At 49.1% G+C, this 6,929-nt stretch overlaps 2 pseudogenes; one reads left to right on the forward strand and one right to left on the reverse strand.

The window, feature by feature from the left end:
* Nucleotides 1-1,244: 1,244 nt before the first annotated feature.
* Nucleotides 1,245-2,917, reverse strand: LOC119368741 (annotated as a pseudogene).
* Nucleotides 2,918-3,835: 918 nt separating this feature from the next.
* LOC119361378 lies at nucleotides 3,836-6,306 on the forward strand (annotated as a pseudogene).
* The last annotated feature ends 623 nt before the right edge of the window (nucleotides 6,307-6,929 follow it).

Consider the following 6,929-nt stretch of genomic DNA (forward strand, 5'->3'; position numbering starts at 1 on the left):
GGTCCTGCCGCCGCCGGCACCCCCCGGGCCGGAGCCAGGGGCGCCCACCGGCGACGGCAGGGGAGGGGAAGGGCGGATCGACGCCGAGAGCAGCGGCGCAGGGGCCGCCCCGGCCGCCTCCCGGGGAGGTGGCGCGGGGGCGGAAGGAGGGAGAGGGAAGGAGGGGCGGGGGGAGGAAGGGCCGGATCCGGGCCGCGCGCCGGCGAGGGAGGCCGGATCCCGCCGGCGACGAGCGGGGAAGGGCGGCGGCGGCTAGGGTTGCGGGACGGGAGCCGCCGCCTCCTTTCTGTTCGTGAGTCGGATTAAAGTCCTCGTTTAGCCTGCCTTGAGACGTCACAAATCATAATCTTGACCTATGCCAACTCAACAAGTACCATCGGAGACACCTGAAGAGCACCTTTGTAATTACCCAGTTACATTGTGACGTTTGGTAGCACACAAAGTGTTCCTCCGGTATTCGGGAGTTGCATAATTTTACAGTTGACTCTACTACATTTTACTTATATTAATTAAGTCGGGTCACATGCACGGCACATACTTAGTTGATAATCCAGAATGATTTTTGGAAACCGGTCGAACACCGGCTTTCCCGTTAGCCTCCGAGAGAAACCGCTACCGGATGATTTTTATTTTTAAAATTTGAATTTGAAGTGCAAAATGCTACCGGCTATGACTATATGTATTGCTGAAAGGTCCAGCTACTCAATGCGTAGTAAAACCCACATTTATACTATCACTTTTGTGCCAATTATTTTCAGCTTCCTTCTAGTACAGTGTTTAGAGCTTGTGAAGAAACCGCTACCGGATGATTTTTATTTTTAAAATTTGAGTTTGAACTGCAAAATGCTACTGGCTATGACTATATGTATTGCTGAAAGGTCCAGCTACTCAATGCGTAGTAACAGTGGCGGAGCCAGAAAAAATCTATCAGAAGGGCCAAGTGCACTTAAAACTGATTGAAGAGGGCCAAACCATTAATTTAGTAGTCAATCATCACTAATTTTTTACTGTTCATGAGCTAATATGTAGCAAATACATGAAGTTAGGGGGGCAAGGCCCCTGCTGGTCCCCCTGTCTCCGCCACTGCGTAGTAACACCCACATTCATATCTCTTTTGTGCCGATTATTTTCAGCTTCCTTCTAGTACAGTACTCCCTCCGTAAAGAAATATAAGAGCATTTATATCACTACTTTAGTGATCTAGACACTCTTATATTTCTTTACAGAGGGAGTACCATTTATGTTTAGAGCTTCTGAAGAAGAGCATCCATGCCGGCTCGCGGTGTGCAGAGAGCTTCGAGAGGGACGGCCTTGAACATGACGGTCCTGGAACTCGCGGCCATGTCAACCTGTTCATCCCCGACCCTTGTCCAATCGAAGAACTGGATCAGCGTGCCAAGAACCAAGCCCATGGTCCTCATGGCCAGGCTCTCCCCGGGGCACTTGCGCCTTCCCATCCCGAATGGCATCATGAACTTCCCCTCGGCACTGCCATGCTCGAACCTCTCGGGCCTGAACTCCTCCGGCGCCGCCCCCCACGCCGCCGGGTCACGGTGGATGGCGTACGCGTTGACGAGCACGATCGTGCCAGCCGTGACGTTGTACCCGTGGAGCTTGCAGTCGGCGGCGGCCTCGTGTGGCAGCAGCAGCGGCGCAGCCGGGCACAGCCGCAGCGTCTCGCTGATGATGCAGTGGAGGTAAGGAAGGTGCGGCAGGTCCTTCTTGTCCAGGAGGCGGCTCGGCTCGCCGCCGAGGCTGAGGTGCGTGTCGATCTCTTCCTGTGCCTTCTTCAGCACCGCCGGGTGGTTCAGCAGGAGCGCCATCGCCCATTCCGTCGTCGTCGACGTCGTCTCTGTCCCGGCGCCAAGAAGATTCTTCCATCCAATTCCAAACACGAAAAAATCAGTGTCAAATAATCAAGAGAGATTGAATGAAAGCATGGATGCTGCGAGACTCACGGCGACAAGGGCGGCGATGAAAGTGTCCGTGTACAGGTCCGGCTCTGACTTCTGTAGCGAGAGGATGACGCCGATCATGCTCTGCTCCTCCTCCACCTGCTTGTCGGCGGCATCCGCAGCAGCGTTCAACCGCTTCTGCCTCTCCCCGTCGATGAGCTTACAGATGAAGGCGTTCCTCCGGCTTGTTGCGTCCGCCAGCCGCCTCCTGACGCCCCGCCGGTCGAGCCAGCGCAGCACCGGAAGGTAGTCCCACGAGGCAGGTTGGCGACACGCCCGACACCGACGAGCGGCGCGATGGCGTCCACGATGTCCTTCATCTCCCGCGCCTCCTGGGACATGTCCGCTCCGTCGTCCGAGTAGGTGTTCCTGCTCCGCGCGATTGCCTCCATGAGGACGCTGTGGGAGAGGTCGAACAGCCGCCGCTTCAGCTCCACCCTCGCCGCGCCACCGGCGGCAACGCGCGCGAGGCGGCGCACCAGGGCGCGCAGCTCTCCGGCGACGACGGCGTCGGACATGAGGTCGACGCGGCGCGCGGAGAGGAGGTGCACGACCGCGACGCGGCGCGCGGCACGCCAGTGAGCGCCGTAGCTGGCGAGGGCGAGCGCCCTGTAGTCGAAGGAGACCTCCTTCAAGGACGGGAAGCGCGGCCGGTTGGCGAGCGTGGCGTCGAGCTCGGGGGAGAAGCACTCCCTGGCGACCTCTGCCGAGGCGACGACGACGGCGTGGCGCGAGCCGAGGCGGAGGGAGAAGACCGGGCCATGGCGCGCGGCGAGGCGCGCGAGCGTGGCGTGGAGCGGCTGCTTGAGTAAGGGAAGGTGGCCAAGGAACGGCATCGCCAGCGCCGGGCCAGGCGGCAGCCGTCGCCGCGGCCGCTCTTTGGCGAGGAAGGAGTGGAGCAAAAAGACGGTGAGAAAGGTGGTGGCGGCGACGTAGAAGAACTGAAAGCTACCCAACTCCATTGTTGTTTCTTCGGCGAAGCTGATCAGGACTCGTGAGGTATTTGCAAATTTAAAGCGGTGCATGGTGAAACTGACGCCTGCAGTGATAGGCTCAGCTGCGTGTGTGGAACGGTGTTGTTTTGGAAATTTGTGAAGAATGCCCAGAGTGAGAAGAGTGAAGATTAGATCGGCCATCAGCACCGTCAGTGAAGATTTATGAGAAAATCTCAGTCGTTAAACATAGATGAGTTCTTTATGAAAATCTAATATGTTACAAAAGTATGTTCCGTGTAACCGCGTTAGAATCTGGTGGCTTCTAGCTAATCAGACTAGTCTCTGCCACGTTCACGAACAACCTAGGAGTACGATTGATTTGGGCTACATTGTGGGCCCCAATCTCAAGAGATTCAAGTCAAAACGTCTAATCATTCAGAAAAATCTCTCTTCCTCCTTTTCAGATTAAAGCTCCCTTCTTCTTCTTTTTTTAACAAAGCAGGGCACCAACAGGTGCCTAAATTTCTGCTTTGTGTGCAAAGAGTTAGTGAAAGAATAGTGTAAAACACAGGATAATCCAGCATCTTGCATTACCATCCCGTGTTGAGCTCAGATACTCCCAAGTTCATGTAGGACTGGATGACCCGTTGCATTTACGGCGTAAAGATTAAATGCAGCTTAGAAAGAAGGCGAAGTAATGAAACTTGTAACTAATACTTCCCCGTTCCTAAATATAAATTTGTGTAGAGATTTCACTATAAACCACATACGAATATATATAGATGTATTTTAGAGTATAGATTTTACTCATTTTGCTTTGCACATAGTCTATAGTGGAATCTCTATAAAGACTTATATAAACAAAGAGAGTACGTTTCTCTGCCTGGGTAACTTAACCAAGCCGATTGGTTGGCCGTCCCCGCCTTTCATATCAAATAACGCCTCATGTCGAGGTCCGCCTGCCTCATTTATTTAGAGCATTTACTACAGTCATATTGGGCAAATTTGACCCTCCATTTTTTCGCAGATTTGGACTCGTCCACGGACAGGAGCGGACCGGCTCCCAATTGTCTGCCTAGGAAACCACGCCCCCTATTTCCAAGCCCTCACAACTCATGGAACGTATGTATGATCATATCTAGTTCATCATACATATATAACAATTATAAATAAAACATAGGGCAAATATGAGGAAAGATAAAAAAGGCTACAGAGAAAATAAACAGAACATGGGTGGGCCATGCACTGGTCTTTAGCTAAAAAAAAGGCAAATATCCTTCGCATGAACTGTAGAATAGGACCAGCTCTACTCATGGAATTATATCGCCGCTTGTTCTCCACTCATGGGATTAACTCTTTTTCTCTGTAACGGGTTATTGTGGTTAATTATTTTATTTTGGTTTTATATATGTTAGCATTATGTTCTGGTGGTGTTTTTTTTCCGTTCGTATATCATGTTGGACCATTGTTGAAGATGGTATTTGTTCTAAGGGGGCCGTGGAGTTTTTCGGTATGTGGATACCGTTATACGTTTTGGTTTTAGTGTCAGAAAGTGGTGGTTGTGTGAGCCCATTGGGAGCTCTTGTTTCAATCTAAAACTTGTGGAATTGATACTATAATGCTCACATGGGCCAGCCAATGAAGCTCTCAATCGCTTACCTTTTTTTACGCTCTATCAACTGCTAGCTCAGGAAAAAAACGGATAGCATGTTATTTACTTGAAAAAGTTTTATTACACCCTCCAATCCATATTAGTGATCTTGACTTGGTACAACTTTTTACCAAAAATATAGTAATTCAACAAGAATTAATATGAACCGAGGGCAGTAACATGGTTTTTAAATCTTGGATTGAAAAAATGATTGCAGGTTAAAAACATGAATTTGATAGAAATGAATGCGAATTTGAAAATATTTATGGATTTCAAATAATGTTCACAAATATTAAAAACTATTCACAAATTAAAAATCCACACTTTAAAAATGCTTGTGAACTTTAAATATATCAATGAATTTGGGGAAAATTGTGGACTTTAAAAAATGTCCATAATTTTCGAAATGTTCATGAGTTTTAAGATTTTTTGTTAATTAAATATGAAAAAATAGGACGAAATAAGCGTGAAAGGAAATAGGAAAAAAAGAAAAAATATTAAAATTGGTAGAAATATAAAAGGGATGCGGGAGACTTGGTTCTTGCTTGGTGGTTGGAGGACTGGGTGAAATCTGTGGGCATTGAGGTGGGATCCTCGTCGGCTCAGCACTCATTTGGATGTATGACAAGTGCGGAGAGATGACGGAGGCTCGGAGAGTGTTCGATGGCATAGTTGACAGGATACCGTCGCTTGGAATGCTATGATCACCGGGCAAGTATCTATGGATTCACTTCGGTTCACGTTTCGAAAAACTCTGATGAATGTAAGTAATCTTATTCTGCCTGATCATTTGTGTATGGTGTGTATGATGATGCAGGTACGCGCAGAATGGCGTGTCAAAGGAAGTCATTCCCTTATTTGACAGCATGCGGCAAGCTGGGACACATCCGGAGAAGATAACCTTGGTAGGGGTGCTCTTGTCCTGTGCTGCAGTTGGAGCCCAGGAGCTAGGCACTGAACTCGACAGCTATGCCTGGCAAAGAGGCTTCTACAACAATATCTACGCTGGGACTGCTTTGTGGATATGTACTCAAAGTGTGGAGATCTTACCAGAGCCGTACAGGTGTTTGGGAAATTGCCATGCAACAATGAGCTTCATGGAATGCCTTGATTTGCGGTCTTGCCTTCAATGGCCGAGGCCATGAAGCTATTCAGTTGAACTGATGAGGCATGACGAAGGGCTCCGGCCGGACGACATCACTTTCATAGGAGTACTTTCTGCTTGTGTGCATGCAGGGCTGCTGAAAGACGGCCAGCGTTGGTTCAATTCCTAACATCTGAACTCCAATCGTTCCAAAGATCGAGATCTACTCCTGCATGGTTGATTTGTTGGCACATGCCGGACAATTAGAAGAAGCATGTGATTTCATTGAGAAAATCCCTGGCAAGGCAGAGGCGGTGACGTTGGGGGCTTTGCTTGCCACTTGTCGGAAATGCAAAAATGTTGAGGTCGGCGCTAGGGTCATCAACAAGATCATGCTGCTGGAGCCCTCAAACTCGTGGAACTACGTGGTTTCATCCCAGATATACGCAATCTCAGATAGATTGGATTACTCTGCACGGATGTGAGGGCTGATGAGAGAGAGGGGTGTCAGCAAAGTTCCAGGTTGCAGCTGGATTGAGGTCACGGGCAGAGTTCTTGAATTCTGTGTAGGGGATGAACCACAGCATGGTGCGGACTGCGGAGGATATGTATCAGCTCCTCGACATGCTTGTTGATCAGATGAGACTGCAGGGATATGTTCCAAATGCTGATCTGGTTTAACACAAAACCAGATGCAGGTCAACTGCTTACTGAGATTCGCTTTCTGGATTGGTATTCATGTCAAGGAGGCTATCATGCGTAAAAGAAAGGAGGCGGCTGTTGTTTTTTCTCAGAGGAGCATAAACATCAGCTGAAATGTTGAATATAAAGTCGGATGTTCAAGATGGAGCATTGCTTTGTATTCCTTCTCTATGGTTGGATACCGGGATCGAACCAGGTCTATTTTGATTTTTGAATCATGGCAGCTTGCTAAGTCATGTACAAATATCGGCTGCTTGAGCTGTGAGTACGAAAATACCCTTGAAACTTTCTCTTTTTTGCGGGGGTAAAGGGAGTTTTATTGCATAGGAATAGAGTTATAGTCGAGAGGCCAAATGCCCTCGATACATGGTGGAGCCGAACCAAGCCACACAGCCGTAGCTCGTTCGGACCGGCTATATTTCGCCAGGCGATCGACAACTCTATTTTGGAGCCTACTATTTTTGTGTGGAAAAAACTCCCTATTACCAAGCAGATCCTTGATCTCCCGAACTATATGACCATATAATGAGTGAACCAACGCACCATTTGTCTAGCTGGACAGGGCTTCAGAGGAGTCCGTTTGCACGACCACCGGAAGATCG

This window comes from Triticum dicoccoides, chromosome 2B, assembly GCF_002162155.2.
Source record: "Triticum dicoccoides isolate Atlit2015 ecotype Zavitan chromosome 2B, WEW_v2.0, whole genome shotgun sequence".
Classification (NCBI taxonomy): Eukaryota; Viridiplantae; Streptophyta; class Magnoliopsida; order Poales; family Poaceae; genus Triticum; species Triticum dicoccoides.